This window comes from Theobroma umbraticum, unplaced genomic scaffold (assembly GCF_002168275.2).
Source record: "Theobroma umbraticum cultivar Fairchild unplaced genomic scaffold, ASM216827v3 scaffold_130.0, whole genome shotgun sequence".
Taxonomy (NCBI): Eukaryota; Viridiplantae; Streptophyta; class Magnoliopsida; order Malvales; family Malvaceae; genus Theobroma; species Theobroma umbraticum.
In genome coordinates this window covers 7,291,561-7,291,769 of record NW_018397264.1, presented here as the reverse complement: position 1 = coordinate 7,291,769, position 209 = coordinate 7,291,561, and positions in this window count along the sequence as shown.

Genomic DNA, 209 nt, shown 5'->3' with positions numbered 1-209 from the left:
GGTCCCTCACTTGATCTTTTTGCTTGTCTTCTACGGATGTTCCTTGTCGCATGATCTTTCACAGCTGCTTCTCCATGGTTCCAAGCTTTGCAAGGAAATGGTCTGATCATGAGCTTTTCAGTTGTGTTTGTCTTTCCTGATTGCCCAGTTTTTGTGGAAGGGCACCTTGGATAATGCATTTACTTATCAAGCAGTTTTGGATGTAATTG